This window comes from Macrotis lagotis, chromosome 3, assembly GCF_037893015.1.
Source record: "Macrotis lagotis isolate mMagLag1 chromosome 3, bilby.v1.9.chrom.fasta, whole genome shotgun sequence".
Lineage (NCBI taxonomy): Eukaryota > Metazoa > Chordata > Mammalia > Peramelemorphia > Peramelidae > Macrotis > Macrotis lagotis.
In genome coordinates, this window is record NC_133660.1 from 39,669,672 (window position 1) to 39,688,643 (window position 18,972).

The 18,972-nt window shown below is 35.8% G+C and overlaps 1 protein-coding gene and 1 long non-coding RNA gene across 5 annotated transcripts in view; one reads left to right on the plus strand and one right to left on the minus strand.

Annotated features, from left to right (window-relative positions):
- SEPTIN11 (septin 11) overlaps positions 1 to 18,972 on the plus strand; it is a 168,070-nt gene that overhangs the window by 37,373 nt on the left and 111,725 nt on the right. The window lies entirely within an intron of this gene.
- Positions 15,149 to 18,972, minus strand: part of LOC141517500 (uncharacterized) — a 70,926-nt gene continuing 67,102 nt past the window's right edge. For both annotated transcript variants that reach the window (XR_012476884.1, XR_012476885.1), the window contains exon 3: positions 15,149 to 16,530. This is a non-coding gene — a long non-coding RNA (uncharacterized LOC141517500). The remainder of the gene's footprint in view (positions 16,531 to 18,972) is intronic.

An 18,972-nucleotide genomic window follows, 5' to 3' on the forward strand; every position in this document is an offset into this window, starting at 1 on the left:
AAAAGTAAACAACCCTCACATGATCCTACCATTCTGAATAGCTATTCTCTCTCCTTCAAGACTCAGTTTAGCCCCTTAAAAAATCCATCTACTCTCAGTGCTATCTCTTTCTTCTCCCTATCTCTTTTTTTTTAAGGTTTTTGCAAAGCAAATGGGGTTAAGTGGCTTGCCCACGGCCACACAGCTAGGTAATTATTAAGTGTCTGAGGCTGGTGCTTTATCCACTGCACCACCTAGCCGCCCCTCTCCCTATCTTTTTAAACAGGGTTGTCCCACCTTTACATAAAGAATTTAATACCCACTCACAATTACAACATATCCTATCCTACCAAAGAGCACAGCTTGAAAACCTGTTCTAAACCTTTGTGCTTTAGCTTCTGACCTAAGTTTGCTTTCTTCCAGATTAACATTCATCCCTTAATGACCAGGCCCAATGGAACTTCTTGACTTCCCAGCATCTGTTGACCCTGTTGCTCATCTTCCTTTCTGGGTGTTGGGCTTTCATGGCTTTTGGTTCAATTTGGCAATTCCTTTTCATACCCTCTGGATCTTCATCCATGTCATATTCACTAATTGTGGGTGCTCTCCAAAACTCTTCCCTAGGCCTACTTTTCTCTCTCTGCCCTCTACTTGTTGATCTCATTAATTCCCTTGGGTTCAATTATCATCAAGATACAGATGATTCCTAGATCTATTTTTCAAACCCTAGTCTCTCCTCAGTTTTAGTTGCACATCTCTAGATGCCTTTGGGACTTTTGGAAATTAGATGTACCTTGGTCATCTTAAATTCAACATGTCCAAAATAGAATCCATGCAGTTAAGTGACTTAGTGGAAATAGAGAGCTAAACCTGATGTCAGGAAGACCTGGGTTCCAGTGTGAAGACCAGAGTTCCAAAGTGTGACCCTGGATAAGTCACCTAACTTCTGAGTGCCTCAGTTTCCTCAGATGTTAATATATGATTATTGTGAGAATAAATGAGATAAACTTCCTCATAAACCTTAAAGCACTATATAAATGCTGGTGATTAGTGTTGTTAGCTTCCTTTTAAAATCCCTCCAAATGGGGACGGGATTTCAGGGAAGCCTGGAGGGATTTGCATGAACTAATGCTGAGTGAGATGAGCAGAACCAGAAGAATATTGTACACCCTAACAGCAACATGGGGGTGAGGATCAACCTTGAAGGATTCACTCATTCCATCAGTGCAACAATCCGGAGCAATTTTGGGCTGTCTGCAAAGGAGAGTGCCATCTGTATTCAGATAAGGAGATGTGGAATTTGAACAAAGTTCAAGGACTATTCCCTTTAATTTAGAAAAAAACAGATATCTTTTTGTCTGATCTTGTTACTTCTTAGACTTCTCTTCTTTAAGGATATGATTTCTCTCTCATCACACCCAATTTGGATCAAGGTACAACATGTACAACAAAGTAAAGACTGACAGATTGCTTTCCATGGGGGGGTGGGGGGAGGGAAGTAAGATTGGGGGGAAATTGTAAAACTCAAATAATATCTTTAATAAAAATAAATAAAATAAAATAAAAAAAATCCCTCAATGATCCCACTGATCTTTGGAATTATTTCTCATTATTCTCAAGGACCACTCTATTCTTCTAGTCATACTCTGTATAATCCTTGACTCCTCACTCTCACCCCAAATATCTGACCAGTTGCCAAGTTTTGTTACTTATTTTTTCATAGCATATCTTGAATGTATCCCTTTTTCACACCACTGTCACCCAAGTTTAGGCCTTTATGTCTCCCAATTTAGCCATGGCCTTCTAATTGACCTCACTTTAAATTTCTCCCCATCCCATCCTTCCTCTTTACAGCTGCTAAAGCAATTTACCTAAAATGTAACTATCACTCTTCTACTCAGAAAATTCCATTGATTCTCTGTAATCCATACAGTATCAATTCTAAAGTCCTCTGTTTGACATTTAAATCTTTTCACAACTTGGGTCCTTCCTATCATTTGGGTCTCTTATTATATTCCTTCCTATCATATTCTATGCTTCTGCCACGCTGGCTGACTTACCATCCTCACATGGTGCATCCTGTCCTATTTCTACTGTCTTCCAAGCATCAAATGCTTCCCTCTTCTCATTTCCACCTTTTAGAAAGTCTGGATCCCTTTAGAGTTGAGCTCAAAATTCTCTTTAACAAGAGGCCTCTCCTCCCTCCCCCACCTTAACATTTTATAACCTTCCTCTTAGAAAACTAATTCCCTTGTCTTTTCATGTATCTGGTATGGTGACTTAACACAACACCCTCTCACTCCAATCCAATTCATTTGCTTGTCAAGGATAAGTCATGCTCTTTAAGAACAGCCAAAAGCATCATCTTGTATGGACCCATTTTAGGTATATGTTATCTTGATTAGAATGTAAACTTCTTGAGAGCCTAAGTTTTCTGGGTTTTTTTTGTTTGTATCCTCAATTTAATACAGTGCTGAATATATAGTAATGCTTTGATTAATGGCTTGATTAAAGTTGCCAGTGCTAATGGGCTTATGATATTTGGAGATGAAAGGAACCTTAGAGGTTGGAGGCCCAGAGAAGTTTAGTGACCATCCTGTGGAATAAAGTACAAATTCCTCTCTGACACTCATTTTTGGGACAGGATGTTGGTCAATGTGGAACCTACTGGTGGAAAATTTAGCAGACTGTTAGAGGTTTTGAACTGGTCCATAAGATATGAGTAAGGTTTAATTTGGGCCTTTTGACACATTTAGTTACTGTGGTGAGCCACAGGAATTTTTCATAAAAATTCAGCTACTTTGAAAGGCTTGGATAATATTTCTCCAGTTCCTGGGCATGTGACTTTTTATTTCTGTTCTGCAAGCATATATAGGAACATGGGGAATGAAAGGAAAATATGACATAATTATATAGACATCACAGAAGAAAATTTAATCTTTCCCTCACCCTGGTCCAATGTCTGCTGTCATTTATTGTAACCAGTTGGGATGGGGACACACATACACACACACACACACACACGTGCTTAACATTTTTTTATAGAAGGTGAACCTCTTCAAAATTAACCAAAAAGAGTTAGACATTACTTTTATTTTGTCAATGTTTTGTGGTAATGATTATTTTTCTTGCTTTTTTAATTTGTAATTCCACATTTTTATTGACATTGTATTTTTATGTCACCTTGATACACACATAGATATGCATGTATATCTGTTGTTTGTTTTTGGAGAAGATCAAAGACATCATAGATTAGTGATGTCTTGACTTGCATGTGAATTGGATTTAAATGAGACAGAGCTAGACAAAATTATTAGCCTCACCCTCCCAGAGTCATTGAAGTCTAGTAACAAGACAAACATTAGGAGGATGACTGGTGATGGCCCAGGATGCAGTGGATGATATTGGTACTGTGATGTCTTACCAAGCTCTAAGCACCCGACAGCATCTGCTTTGGCAGCCTTCATAGCTATTGTAACAAATTATTCTGATCCTATTCCACATAGGGAGAAAACTTCACATGCTTGGGATAAACCCCTTAACTCACTGGGTTTGAGGTTTTAAGACCCTGCCATTACTCTTAACTTGGTTTGGCTCCTCTGCTGAGGTGGTTTACCAAGTTGTGGCCCCTTCACATGCTACAGCTTTTTAGAGCCACAGTTGAGAGTTGGGTGATTGGTTGGATACCAAAGGTGGATGAATAGCCCAAAGAAGGGCTTGGCAAGCCCTTTTCTCTCCCTTCCCTCCCCCCCACCATGTTGAAAAAAACAAAGTATACAGGTTATATGCATGCTGTTTGTGAAACATCCACATCTCATACCAGAGGTCCTCCCTTAAATCCCCATAAATTCCACATATGTAGGTATCTACACACACACACACACACACACACACACCACTGAAAGCTGGATATATGGGTAGTTTATAAGGCTTCAGTAACTTAAAATAGCATTAAAGCTTTTGGAACACCAGTTTGGGAGATGTGTCTGTCTCCTTCTGTTCCTGTAGTTCATCATCTCTGCCAAGAAGTGGAAACTGACTCATCATTGGTCTTGTGGAATCATTATGATTGGCCATTGCATTGATGGGCATTCTAAGGTCTTTCTCAGGTATTTTTCCCTCCTAAACAATACTGTCATCATAAGTTATTCTTATTTCTCCTCTAGAAATTTTTCTGGCTTCACACTGCTCTAGAGCTGCTTTTTTTTTTAAAATAACACCTACAGCTTCAAGTGCAACTTTTCTACCAGTATCCACTGTGCAGTCCTAGAATGGATGAAAGAGGTTATTTCTGTTTTTCTTTGATTTTTTTCCTTTTAGATCATTGCTCTGATACCTTTTTTAGATATTTTCTGGGGTAGACTAATAGCTCTTCTACAAGCTTCATATCATCACCTTAACTAGAAATGGTATCTTATTCTATTATTTAGTCATTTTCCAGTCAGTGGCCACCCACTGTTTCCATTTCACTGCTGCTACAGGTGCTATTATGAATATTTTGATCCATACATGAGATTTATTTAAATACTTTAAAAATAATTTATAATTATAAACTATGAATAAAAATATTTAAAAAATCCATAAGCCATAAACTCCAAATTATTTAGTTTCAGTCAGTAAACATTGAATGCCTTACTTGCTTTATATAATAAGTCCTCCATAATTGCAGGTACGATGCATTTTTTTTTAGAAATTATATAATAAGTTTCACAAAGTAATAGCAACATTCTTACTTGCTTCTAAATCCTTTCCGACTTCTTTTTGTTTCTGTGTCCATTCTAAGATTGTGTTTAAAATAAATCTTGTTCAAGCCAAGAACTCAATTTTCAGTATTCAAAGAAGGCTAGTTTGCCAAGAGCCATTAAATGTAGAACTTTCTTTCCCTTCTGCACACAATTGCAACTTGGATTTCCAGGGAAGCTTGGGGGGGGTGGACCTGGGAGGGACCATTGAACACTTAGGATCTTGGATGGTGCTAGTTAATTCCTCCTCTGCTCAATTAACCTCCTGGGCTACCACTTACAATTATTCACTTTAACACAGGGCCTCTTATGGCTTCTTTCTTTTATTTTAATTTAGCATTTTATTTCTCCTCATTACATGTAAAAATAATTTTTAACATTTGTAAAATTTTGATTTTTAAGTTCTCTCCCTTTCCTATCCCTACCTCCACCCCATGTTGAGAAAAAATTTGATGCAGATTATATATTTACAGTCATGTGAAACATCCATAGTAGTTCATGTTGCAACATGGACTTCTTAATCTTTTTCTGTCATTGAACCCTTTGGCAATCTAATGAAGTCTATAGACTCCTCAGAATAATGTTGTGTTCATTACAGAAGAAAATTCTAAATTTCAGTTAGAGGTTTATGAAAATAAAGATAATGTTTTTTCTCAGTCAAGTTTTTCAACCTCCACCCCCCACTTTAAATTTACCCATGAACTTTCCAGGTTAAAGAACTCTGACTTTGGTAAAAAGCTATTGCTTATTATCTTCAATAAGATGATGGTTTGGTTTGAAAAAGAATAACATATTGACATTCTAAGGCAAGTCTGTCCACCCTTTTAAAAGTTTTGATTGAAACAATAGACAGTATATTTGATTTGCCATTTTAGTGCGAGCTCTGGTAGCTGGGCTTCATTAAAGTATTTAGTAAACCTACAGGGGGCCACATAAAATCACACTGCTGGCCCCATCCTGATCTAAGGAAAGGTCTCTGACTATTCATACTAATTGGGCCACAGTATAATTCATCAAGTAAATGTGTTCACTTTTACTCCCAAGGAAGAAAATAAATTGCATAGAGTTAAACCTGTGCTGAAGGATATGATGAAAGGGTGACCTTTGCTATCACTTGCATCTTACAGTAAGAAACCCTTATCTAAATAGACTTTTGTGGAACTGGAGGTACAACTTCTGGGCATATTTTGTCATTTGTTTCTTCTTGGAGCCATGTTGCAAATCTGTAAAATAGAGATCCTGAAGCTTTACTCACGGTCCTCAGGAGGTACATCTTCTCTTTAAGTGCCATTTTTGGCAACAGACCTGCATTATAAAGGTTTACCATTGAGTAAAGGAGTCTGATTTTGGGGGGCTTTTCTCTACTGGTCATTCTCATCAGTGGTGGCAGTGGTGGTGTACCTGTCACCATACCAACACAAAAATAGGATAGATAGCTTCATTGTTGGGAGTGGGTTTCATGAAATATGAGGCTTTTTATGAAGTAATATTTTCACCTGTGACTATTATTAAGAAGCAGAGTAGAGGCCAAAAAGCCACTGAAATATTTCCTTTTTAAAAAATTTAAAAAATGTGGCAACATAGATTTGTACCTTATTTTTAAAATTTGGAATTTAAAAATAAAGTTTAAGTGGAATTTTAAATTGAGTGATTTCTAAGTATATTGTATTTGTCTAAAAGAGATTGCATGTCCCTGGAACAAGACAGAAATATCTAATAATCCTCTGTGTATGCAAGTAGGTTAATGGGACGGGTAATTTTGAGCTAGCTGCCAAAGTTACTCAGAGTTTGCATTTTTATTCTGACTCATGATCATCAAGTGTGGCAATATGGTATTGAAGTCAGGATCATCTGGGTTTAAAGTCTATCTTAAACACAGACTTGCTATATTATCCTGTTCAAGTCATTTAACATGTATAACTTAGATCAAACTGCTTGCTTTCTTGGTGATGGGGGAAGTAGAGAGAGGGTGAGAATTTGGAACTCAAACATTTCAAAAACAAAGGTTAAATCTGTTTATTTATGTAATTGGGGAAAAAATAATAATAAATAATAAAGAATGACTCCTAACTACAACATACCTGATGTCAACATTAACCTTTGTTTGAAGACTTCCAGTGATGACAATGCAATACCTCCTGAGGCAGTCCATATTATTTTCAGACAGCTCTAATTGTTAGGAAATTTTCCCTACTTAAATTACATGTTTTTCTTTATAAATTCTACTCATTGCTCTTAGTTTTGCCCCATAGAGCAAACAGAACAAATATAATTGATTTTTCACAAGCTAGACTTTTAAATACTTGAAAAATAATTTCATCTTTTCCTAGTTTTCCCTTCTTCACATTAACCATTCCCACTTCTTCAAAGAGAGATTTATGGGAAATAGATTGTGGAGCTCTCCTCCACCTGTTAGCCATTCTCAGGAAAGATGAATCTAATAAGATGAAACTCTGGGCTCAAAAGAAAATCAATTTCACTAATACAGGATGAAAAAAATGTAGGGTTATATTAAATTTCTTGACTGTGTTGGGGCAGGCAGGAAGAGAGATACATTCTGGCTTCATATCCTACCCACATTCTGACCCTGGATCCTTTCCATTGCCCACCTTAGTCAAGTCACAACCTTCTTAGGCCTCAATTTCAACATCTTTTTTTTTTTAGGTTTTTGCAAGGCAAATGGGGTTAAGTGGCTTGCCCAAGGCCACACAGCTAGGTAATTATTAAGTGTCTGAGGCCGGATTTGAACCCAGGTACTCCTGACTCCCAGCCGCCCCTCTCTTGAATTCTTTAGGAGCAACTGATGACTTCCTTATCTTGTACTTATTAAATGCTCTCTGTCTGCCATTCTCTTTGTAAGAGAAAAAAATAGAAAATCAGAATTGAGCAACTTTGTTTTCTCTGTTGTTAGTTATAATTGTCCCATCAATCCTAGGCAGCAGTCCTTTTCTTTGACTGAACCTCTTTCCTGCCACATAGTCTAAAAAAAAGCCTTTTTGGGTTTTTCTTGACCTCCTTCATCATCCTCACCTCATCCAGAACATTAGTGCCCTGGTCCATTTTTTATAGGACTATACATATGCTTATGTTCATTCTTTGTTATCTGGACTAATTTTTATTGTTTTGTACAAATCTTTTAAAAATTGGAGTTTCTTGAAGAGTTTCCTGTTATTTACAGCAGTCTCTTAAGACAATTCCCATTTTTTTCTTCCTTGTTGAAATTGGTTTACTTTACATCTTTATACTTTTGTTCTTTAAAGAGTTCCTATGTCCTTAAAAAAAAAAAAAGAGTTCCTATGCTTTCCTGGTGCATCCTTTTCAATATTTTGAAAATGACTTATCTCATTTTGCATTAGTTCAGTCTTCTCTATGCTTCTCTTCATTTTTCCTATTCATCATTTCCTATCCTATAGTAAGACATATTCCATTACATCCACATAAAACAGTTTGTTTAGTCATTCCCCAGTCTATGAACATCTACTTTGTTTTTAGTTCTTTGCTAACACAAATGTGCTGCTATTAATATTTTGGCATGAATAGGGCCTTTTTGTCATTGAACTCCTGGGAGTATATGCCTAGGAGGAATCTAAAGGTCATAGAATATGGGCAGTTAAGTCACTTTGTAAGCAAAACTCCAAGTTATTTTGCAGGAATTGGACCAGTTCATGTTTCCTCCATTGGAGTGCTTGTCTTTTCGCAAACTCCTCACCTTTGCTTGTTCTCAGAATTTTTGGTCATTTTTGCCAGGTTGTGAAGCCAAACCTCAGTGATATTTTGATTTGAACTTTTCTTATAATAATACAGTTAGCATTTGTATACTGCTTTGAGGTTTGTGAAGCACTTTGTATTATTTGGAACAGTACTTTTGATTATTTGCAAGTTTTTTGAGAGCACTTTGTTCATATCTTTTGACCATCTATTAGCAGGGGAATGACTTTTGGTTTTAATCTATGTGTTCATTGGCTGCTTTTCTTGAATGTAATATTTGATCCAGTGCTCTGACTTTTTCTAAATGTATCCATTTTATTTTGTGAAAAACATTTCAATTTTATACTATTGAAATTTGTTTTTTATCTTTTATGATCTCTTTTTGATTAAGAAATCAAACCCCTGGAATAGCAAAACAGGTTTTGATACATGATGTCTGATTTTTTTCCATGTGTTGACTTGTTTTTTAAAGAGTTGAAATTTTTCTCTTGCTTAGATTTGTTATATATAAGGGATGGCTCCCTGAGAGGTCAAGGGAAAATAGTGTAGGTGATATAAAAGTAAAAGATTTAAAAATTAAATTAAATTTTACAGCCCAAGTGATGAAAGCTAACTGATCTGTTTCTCTTCTCATTTTTCAAAATGATGTGACCTATAATTTTCAGGTTACAAATCTATTTTGGGAGTTATTGACTTTTTTCTAATTTCTGCCATTCTGCTTTCTAGTTTCCCAGAAACTCTCTAGAGTTCTTCCCCAGTTAATTTATGTCTTACGGTTTATCAAGCATTGAGTTGAGTCCAATCATTTTGTATTCATTGCCTAGATGTTCCACTGATCTGCTTTCCTACTTTTTAACTCATACTAGTTCTATGAATTTCTATTCTATAATATAGTGAGGTCTGAAAATGCTATTCTCCAGTTATTCTTTCATAATTATTATTATTATTGTTGTTGTGGTTACTCTTGAATTTTAGATCTCATTTTTCCAAATGAATCCTTTTATTATTTTTCTTTTATTGATATTTTATTTTTCCTATTTACCTTATGAAAATTTTTCAACATTCATCCACATGCATATTTTTAAGTTACACAGTTTTCTTCCTTCCCTTCCCCACCCCCTTCCCTTCAGTGGCAATCAGTCTAATGAACATTGTACATGAAAATATTTTCATATTAATGATTTTCTTTGAGGAATTGGACTAAGGGAAAAGAAAGAAAACCATGGGATAGGAAGGAAAAACAGAAGAGAAATTTTTTAAAAAGTGAACATAGTGTTTATGGATCTTTTTATTATTTTGTCTAACTCTGTAAAGTCATTGGTAGTTGGGTATAACATTAAATTTGTAACTTAGCATCAGCTATTGCTATTTTTATAATATGGGCATGACCCAGCTGTAAGCAGTGAATATCTTTCCAGTTGTTTTAGTTATTATTTATTTAATTCTATACAGATCTTAAGTATGCCTTGGTAGATTGACTTATTTTGAATGGGACTTCCTTGCTTATTATTGACTCCTAGATTTTGCTCTTGATGTTTATTTTTGATGTATTGATAGAAATGATGTTGATTTTTGTGGTGCTTATCTTCTACTTTAAGGAAGTTATCTCAGTTTTTTCTCATTTTCTTTTTTTTTTTTTTTTTGGCAAGGCAAATGGAGTTAAGTGGCTTGCCCAAGACCACACAGCTAGGTAATTGTTAAGTGTCTGAGACCGGATTTGAACCCAGGTACTCCTGACTCCAAGGCCAGTGCTTTATCCACTACGCCACCTAGCAGCCCCTTCTAATTTTCTAACTAGATCATCATATTCTCAGTAAAATGGGATACCTTTATCTCATCTTTGAATGAAGAAGCATTCTTTGTCATCTTTGTCTTTGTGCTTTTGATATCTTTCTCATTTCACAAAAATGGGAATGCTTAATAGTTTTGGAACTATATCAGATTGATAATGCTTTATTTCTGTATATGTTTTTTATTTTTATTTTATTTGTTAAAAAATTCTTATGACTGCTTTATACAGGTGTGTTTTTGTTTTTATTTATTTTAGCATTAGTGACATTTTCATCAAAGTTTTTTCTGCATTTTATCTCATTTTGTTTTTTTTAAGGTTTTTGCAAGGCAGACGGGGTTAAGTGGCTTGCCCAAGGCCACACAGCTAGGTAATTATTAAGTGTCTGAGACCGGATTTGAACCCAGGTACTCCTGACTTCAGGGCTGGTGCTTTATCCACTACGCCACCTAGCCGTCCCTCATTTTATGTTTAAAGAAACTTATCATGCTAATTAGTTTTCTGATATTGAACCATCCATGCATCAATGGTATAAATCCACCTCAACTAATCTTTAGATAAAGTCTTGGATATAGGACTTTACTTAAAATAATTGTGTTCATTTTCATTAATGACACTCAACTATAGTTCTGTTTGGTTTTTTTCTTCTTTTTAGTTATCAGTTCTACATTTTCTTTTGTTAAAAAAAAGTTTGTAGAGTATTTTTTTCCCTGAGATGTGAGAATAATTTTTGTAGAAGAGAGATGTTGTCTTAAAATTTTGATAGACAATGATGCCTTTCCAGTTAGTTTCAGTTTTTGTGCCATCTTTGTTACCCACAAAGGACATGTACTAGCATATCAGTATCATCCCTGAAATGTGGTGCTATTTTATTATAGCAAAGAATGGGAAATGAAGTGGAGGTCCTTTAATTTGGGATCTATATAAGAAATATAGAGATAGGGACCAAATCTATGATTTCATTAATATAGGTAACTCTCAGATAAGGAAAATTCCATTGCCTGGGGGCACTGAGGTTGACTGACTTGCCAGATTAGGTCAATTCTCCATCCATTTACTGTGCTAGGCTTTAGGTTGAAATTCATTTCAGAAAATGTAATGGAATATTAATGTTCTGTAAGAAATCATAAACATGAGGAATTCAGAAAAAACATGGAAAATTTGAATGAACTGATACAGAGTTAAGTAAGCAGAGGTAACAATAAACATAATGACTACAGCTATACATAAATATATATATATATATATATATATATATATTTATACATACACATAAAGACCAATAAAACAAAACTGAATGCTATAATTATCAATCTTCACTCCGAGAAAAAGAGATGCACCTCTTTCCTTTTGGAGGAGAGGTGAGAGACTACAAGAATGGAATGCTATGTATGGTCCAGCCAGTTCAACATCAGGTCACATTAACTGTGTTCCTAGTTTTGCTCAACTGTTTTTTCTTTGGGACAAGGGAAGTAGGTGTTGCTGGGATAAAGAATGGACCTAGGGAGATCTGAAAATAATTGGGTTGTAAAAACAAAAGAGTTCAATAAAACTTTTTTAAAAAATATTTTTGATATAATTATCCAGTAACTCCATCTGGATCAGAAGATGTGTTGATTTCCCCTTTTGGGTAGTCATGCAAGTTTTAGATTGGTATTTGGTCCTTATATCCTGCCATCCTTCTCCTAGCTTCTCTTGAGTCATCCTCTTTCTTCCTATTGTGAAAGCTTGCATTCTGCCTTCTCTCCCTTATCTTTTTATTTTTAGGTTTTTGCAAGGCAAATGGGGTTAAGTGGCTTGCCCAAGGCCACACAGCTAGGTAATTATTAAATGTCTGAGGCCGGATTTGAACTCAGGTACTCCTAACTCCAGGGTGGGTGCTACCTAGCTGCCCCATCCCTTTTGTCTTTTGTAAAACAAAGTAGGGAATTGAGGCTGGATAACCACAGTTCTTTAGAGGATGATGTGTGCCCCAGACCTGTTCAACTCTAATCCCTAAGTGCTTTTCTGATATCAGGTGGTGATGGTGCTGATTTTCCCCCATGGAGGGGAATAAAGATATCCAGGAGCATGTAAAAAATATCATCTTTCTTCTTATTTTTCCTCCTCTCCCCCTTAACCTCCCATTCATTTCACATTCCTAGTGAGCTTCATGATTGGAAGAGGAAAAGGAGTTAATCTTTAAAAATTTGGAGCCTTTTTCACAATAACCCAGTAAGCAAGACAACATATACTTGCATTTTACAGTGAGAACAGTCTCAAAGAAAGGAAGTTCCCCAAATGATTTCAAGTTCCCAGGGTTTAATGTTCTCTACTGCTCCCAGGCAGTGAGCTTAGAGATAAGAACCTGGAGAACATGGAAAAGAAAGTGGGTGAGGGTATCTAATGCCAGTCACTACTTCATTGCTGAAGGCAAAACCCAATAAAATGTTCTCAGAAACACTTTATGCTAATTGGAATCCTAATAAGAAAAACACTTTAATGTACTCATTAAGACTTAGGAACATGAAAATATATGCACTGTTTACTTAGAAGAGTGGTCATCTACCTGCCAAATGGAATCTCACCCATCTTTCAAAAAGTTATCAAGCACCACATCCTCCCTATAACTTTCTATGATCCCTCCAGCCCACAAGAGAGCTCACTCTGTGTCTCTCAATTGGCATTGATTAGCTACTACCTTGTATTGTTAGTTACCATTTTTTCTTTTTTTTAATTTTAGAAAGGTTTCATTTTGTGTTTTACAATTTTCCCCCCAATCTCGCTTCCCTCCCCCCACCCCCCCTAGAAGGCAGTTTGTTAGTCTTTACATCATTCTCATAGTATGGATTGATCTAAGTTGAATGTGATGAGAGAGAAATCATAATCTTTTTACGTGTATATATCTTACTGAGATCTATGAGAGCAGAAACTCTATTTTAATATTAATCTGTGTTGGGGCAGCTAGGTGGTGGGTGCAATGGATAGAGCACTGGCCCTGGAGTCAGGAGTACCTGAGTTCAAATCCGGCCTCAGACACTTAATAATTACCTAGCAGTGTGGCCTTGGGCAAGCCACTTAACTCCACTGCCTTGCAAAAACTAAAAAAAAAATATTAATCTGTATTTCACATTGCTTCCAGCACAATTTGCTGTTTATAGCAGTCTTTTAAATTGCTTTTTTAGTTATCTTTTAATGATGTTTTCAGCAATATGAAATCTCACTTGTTAGCAAGGACAAATAATTCAATGAAAATCTGCAAATATAATGATTACATTGTATCCCAGTAGTCCCTTAGTCTGCTATGAAAAGGGAAGTATCTCTAATAATGTGTTTATCAGGATTGCTATTGGTAATTCACAGCTACTTGGCAAGACAATGGGGTGAAGTGGCTTGCCCAAGGCCACACAGCTAGGTAATTATTAAGTGTCTGAGGCCGGATTTGAACTCAGGTACTCCTGACTCCAGGGCAGGTGTTCTATCCACTGCACCACCTAGCTGCCCAGAAGTCAGCTTTCTTTTAGTGTTCTTTTCACATTGTTGTTATCTTTATGTATGTTGTTTTTTGGTTCTGCTCACTTCATTCAACTTCAGTTCATATTAATCTTTCTACATTCCTCTGAATTATTCAGTCGTAATTTATTTCACCATAATATTCCATAATATTTATATACCAATGTTTTTTCAGCTCTGTTTTAGTTCTAATGCCCTCTACCAGGAAGAATTGCTATTATGAATGCTTTGTTATCTATTGAATCTTTGTTTCTGTCTTTGACTTCATTGAGGATAAATGCCCAAGAAGGACTCACTCCTTCTAAAGGATTATATGGCAACTCTCAGCTTTTTTATTGTTTAAGATCTTTAGTTTCAGTCTAGGTATTTCCACCAGAGATTTGGCAATATCTCTGTCTCAATAACTAGTTTAATGGGTTGTCAGAGTTTAAATTTTTTTTAAAAAAATACTTCATAAGCAACTCCAGTTATAAGTTTTTCCACAATTCACTAAGCTTGTCCTCAGAGGATAAAGATTCTCACATCAAGCTCTTATTTGAAGCTTGGAAGAGGATTGACAGAGCCCTGAACACCCAGGATTACTACCAAATTAAGATGAGGCAAATGCCTCATCAAATGAATTGATCTTTAGTAGTTAATTTGTGAATTAAAATCTTGAAATGGTGTTCCACTTCTTCCCCACCTGAGAAGATGAATGGGGTAAGGAGAATTTTACTGAAATTAGACATATAGAACCTCTTATTAACTCAGCTTTAATAGGTTTGGCTTCTTCCTCAAATATACTTGGGTCTGGTTATTACTGATTGTGCATGTGCTTGCAGTTAACATGCCCACAATTCTACCTCTGAGACTTCAAAATGATTAATATCTAATCTAGGGAATGGGTACTTAGTGGTTTAAGGGAGAATCTAGGAGAATAGCTGCCAAAGTAACATATTGTCATTGAGAAAAAAAATCATTCATGAGAATTACTATATAGTCTGACCTCTGTCAGACTATTTTGGGACATAGGTTCTTGGATTTTTCTCAAATTACAAAATAGGTTTTTTCCCCCTGTTCTAGCACAATTACTTCTTGTAAATCAGTTCTACCTTACAAATAATTGTTATGCTTATGAACCATTAGCTGTTGGAACAGATCAAGAGTATCTGATTGAATGGGTGCCTGAGTAGCTTTGGCTAATAATTGTATTTCTCCCTGTGTTTCATTGGAAGCTCTCTCAGTTTCTTATTTCTATTGAATAGTTGAGTTTGAGGTAAGGTTTCCAGCCAAGTGTATATACACACACATATATGTTTGACTTTAATTTGTTTTTTACCTTATAATTTAACATTCTTTTGTTATTATATTACCAAAGACAATTAAAAACATATGAAAGTCCCATTTCAAGCATCCCATGACTCTTTAATGGGGGATCTAGGAATTTAAAGGAAATATTTTTGTGGGAAACCAAAACCATTGACTTAAATCCTTTTGAATTTCTCAATCACATTCATGGCAAAGGTGGAGGCAGATATGTCATTAGCATTTTATTCTAAGAGTTTTTCTACTAATCTGGAGTATGACTTAGAGCATATCCACTAGATAACAGTAATGATGAAGTGACCACAAATGAGACTTGGTGAACAGTGAAAAAAGTGGACTTGTGTGGAATGGGGCAGGGACTGTGGGAACATTCATGCATCTCTCTTGCATGTAAAAAGGTTTTGTCAAGATTTATTAGCTATCTAACGGCATCCATCAGCAAGGTGAAATGTGAGGGGAAGGTGAAAATGGAAGCATTTCCTGAAGAGTCTGAGAATATGTGTTTTTTGCATGCATGTGTGTGTGTGGAGGAGAAATGCTTCAAATCTGCTGTCTACCATAAATGGGTAAATGCCTTCACTTCTGTATAATCAACCCTCTAGTAAGTAGAAACATGCTTAATGAATAGATTGTTGTTAGCATTTCCTGGTGAGGAGTTTTGAGTGTGTGTGTCTGTCTTTAGGTGGAAAGAAAAGAAAAGGTTTTATCAGAAAGGCAAAGATTGCTAATATGACTATCCTCACTATATGTATGCATGTGCACACATAAAATATGTCAGTATCTACCAACTCATCGGCATAAAGACAGACAGGCTAAATATGTTATACACACATGGACTTATATACTTACAGGTATATAGACATTTCTGCATTTATTTCAACTTAACATTTGTCTAGTTGCTTAGGCTGGTAATTTAGGTTAAAACTATTGATAGAGGAAGCAAAGGGATGGTGATGGAAAAATATGGAACTCATAAATTTGCAAATGGATGAATGTCAAAAATTACCTTTGTATGTAATTGGGGGAAAAAATCTTTTTTTAAATTTAAAAAAAACTATGGATAGAGGTAGCACATGAGATTTATTTTTTCTTGACCTGCATCTGAGGGAAAGAGTTGTTCACAAATACTCTGAAGATGGAAAACAGGACTTTTTGATTACTGTAAGAAATAAAATAATCCCTCCTCACTAATTCTCAGCACCCAGGCTAAGATACACACACACACACACACACACACACACACACACCCCAAATCATGATAAACATTAACTTATTGATGGTCTGCTTGTATTGGGAAGTGGTGTGTCTAGCTGCCCTAATAATCCCTTATTGTAGAATCTGAGCCTGTTTAAAAAAAAACAACTTGTAAAATCTACTTTCAATTATTCTGATTTGCCAGTGGAGAATTTTCTTTGTTCCTTTGCTTTTCTGTAACTCCAGTATTAAGGGGGATGGATAATCAATTCTGTCTTCGGAGAGCCCATGATGAAACAGGTTCTTCACCTGCTGAGAGAGCTACAAAAGGAAGAAAACATTTTTGAATGTGATCATGTTAGATTTGTTTTGTTTGACTATGTTTCTGTGTTGTAGGTTTTTACTTTTGTCTTAGTTGGGAGAGGATGGGGGTGATGATTGTGATGCAAATAAAAATGTAAAAAAATAAAAGAGGAAGGTCATTGAAAGTCATTTTAAAACTGTGTCAAGCATATTCCAGAGAACTCATGATGAAACATGTTAACCACCTCCTGATAGAGAGGTAATGGGCTCAAAGTAGAGACTGACAGGACATTTTTTGTTGAACCTGACCAAATTTGAGGGATTTATTTTACTTATATTTGTAAAATGAGGTTTTTAAAAAAAATCCTTTCTCAGGGCAGCTAGGTGACTCAGTGGGTAGAGCACCGGCCCTGGAATCAGGAGGACCTGAGTTCAAATCCAGCCTCAGACACTTAATAACTGTGTAACTGTGGGCAAGTCACTTAACCCCATTGCCTTGCAAAAACTAAAAAAAAATCCTTTCTCATTGTGGGGTGAATGTGGGGAGATGGAAGAAAGAATATATATTTTTGATTGCAGAAAATAAAAGAACAACAATATCGAAAAGGGAGCACAATCAGGACATTGTTGAAAGTAATAGTTGGATTCATTACATACCACCCCCCCCAAGAGTGATGTTGAATAGAGATGTACAACTTCTTTTATAATCCTTTTTTGGCTTCCATTTTATAAATGGAAATGCTTGTGGTTTCTAGGGTTATTATTGAATTTTATTGATGTTTTTGGGGATGTAATTTTTTGTTTTTATTTTAGTTGGATCCAACTCTTTTTTAGTTTTTTGTTCTTTTTTTTTTTTTTGCAAGGCAATGGGATTAAGTAGCTTGCCCAAGGCCACACAGCTAGGTAATTATTAAGTGTCTGAGGTGGGATTTGAACTCAGGTACTCCTGACTCCAAGGGCGGTGCTCTATCCACTGAGCCACCTAGCTGCCCCTGGATCCAACTCTTTTTGATGACCCCATTTGGGGTTATCTTGACAGAAATACTGGAGTGGTTTAGCATTTCCTTCTCCAGCTCATTTTACAAATGAGGAAACTGGGCCAAATAGGATTAAGTGACTTGCCTAGGGTCACAGCATCTGAGACCATATTTGAGCTCAGGCCTTGCTTGACTCCAGACCCAATGAGCTATCCTTTGCACTATGTACCTTCCCCTTTTAAAGTTGTAAATGTAAAGTTCAGAATAAGGAAAAAAAATCCAATAAATCAAGGAATGATGGCTGGAAGGAAATCGTAGTGGAAACTTAAGATTTTAGAATTGGAAGGAACTTTTTATTTTACTAATGAAGAAATTAAGCTACAAGAAAATGAATCTTTTTCCCTTGGAGACTTAGCTACATTTTATTCAACAGGAAGGAAGAATTAGGTTTTAATTATGTTATTATGTTTACCCTATATAAACTACAACACAAACTACAAGCTCTATGATGTTTCAAATATCATTAAGCAGCCATGATTTCATCCTGATTGTGATTTCTCTATGACCCACATAAAAGTTAATGGCAATTTAATGAAGGTTTGAGAACTTTGGTCAGGATTATCTGGTAGTATCTTGAAGAGCCACGTTGTATAGAAATTTCTGTATTTTGTTTCCTAAGGAAGGTAAATTGCCATTTGATATGCTTCAAAAAAAATGTGAAACTTATATCTGAAGTGAATTTAAGTTTTTTCAACTGCATGAAACCCATGAATCAGAATCACAGATGGTCTGAGTCTGCCTAATTAGGAGTTGAAAAGATCTTTGGGGATAAGGGTTGTTAGGTTTGAGTGAAGGAGAAGGACTTGTTCATTTCCTTTTTTAATGCTTGGGCTGTGGATATACCTTTATTTTACTTTTTCAGACACTGATCATGTATCTCTTAGAGCAAGGGCAGGAGTCCCTCAATCATTTGGTCTGTTGCTGCCATGCAGGGACTCAAAATTCAATAAATATAGGAGCTTTTTAGGGATGAATTGTTTAAATGACTACACATTAATTTTGAAGTTGATAATTTTGTTATAAGAATCCATATGGCACTTGGCAGAAAAAAGGTTCCCCCTTCCCTGCACATTAGAGCAAAGAAATACCACTGTACTCTTAGAAAGGAGAGGAAGGACAAGGGGATCAAAAGCAGCAAAGAAATGAATTATCATTTCCAGTGATTCATAAAAAGTGGTGGTTTAAGAAGAAATTAGCATTGCCATATACCAGAATTTGCTGATTCATGAAATTTTGTGAATGGGATTATATTGATGACCAATATTTCTTAGAATGTAAACACTAGAAAGATGATGTGTGAATAATAATAATTATAATAGTAATAATAACTAGCATTTCCCATAGTGCTTTAGGATTTGCAAAGTTCTGTACAAATATTATCTCATTTTATTCTCACAACAACCCCAGAAACAGGTGCCATTAT